This window comes from Octopus bimaculoides, chromosome 14 (assembly GCF_001194135.2).
Source record: "Octopus bimaculoides isolate UCB-OBI-ISO-001 chromosome 14, ASM119413v2, whole genome shotgun sequence".
In the NCBI taxonomy this organism is placed as follows: Eukaryota; Metazoa; Mollusca; class Cephalopoda; order Octopoda; family Octopodidae; genus Octopus; species Octopus bimaculoides.
In genome coordinates this window covers 29,729,914-29,730,604 of record NC_068994.1, presented here as the reverse complement: position 1 = coordinate 29,730,604, position 691 = coordinate 29,729,914, and the positions used below count along the sequence as shown (strand labels likewise).

General features: G+C 39.9%; 1 protein-coding gene across 1 annotated transcript in view; it reads left to right on the top strand.

Moving 5' to 3' along the window:
- LOC106876261 (uncharacterized) overlaps window positions 1-691 on the top strand; it is a 95,865-nt gene that overhangs the window by 87,478 nt on the left and 7,696 nt on the right. The window lies entirely within an intron of this gene.

Below are 691 nucleotides of genomic sequence, written 5' to 3'. Positions count from 1 at the left end.
ATATATATATATATATATACATACACATACGCACCTGCACCCATACACACACACACACGCCCCGTGCTCGTACACGTGCACACACATACATATACATATATACATATACTTATGTATACATACCCATTCACACACATACACACATACACTCAAACACATACAACACACCCATACCGAAACCTTCACATGTACATATGCACACACACGCGCACCTTTACTTGCTTGCCTGTTTATATACATACATTCCTGTATATATACAAACGTACAAACACCCACACACGCCCGCCCGCACGCACCTACATATGCACGCATGCACATACACACACGCACACACATTTGTGTATATAGGTGTATATACATATATACATGCATGTGTGTGTGTGTATGTGCATGTATGCGTATGTATGTGTGTGCGTGTGTGGGTATTTGCATGTTTGTATATATATACAGGAATGTAGGTATATATACAGGCACATATGTATAGGTGAGCGTGTATGTACATATGTATATGTGAAGGTTTCTGTATGGGTGTGTGTGTGTATGTGTATGGGTGTATGTGTGTGTATGGGTATATATATATGGGTGTACGTATATGTGTATGTGCATGTGCGTACACGCACGTGTTTGTACATATATGTATGTGCGCGCTAGCACACACATATGTAAACATTCACTATACTTATCTCCCCAT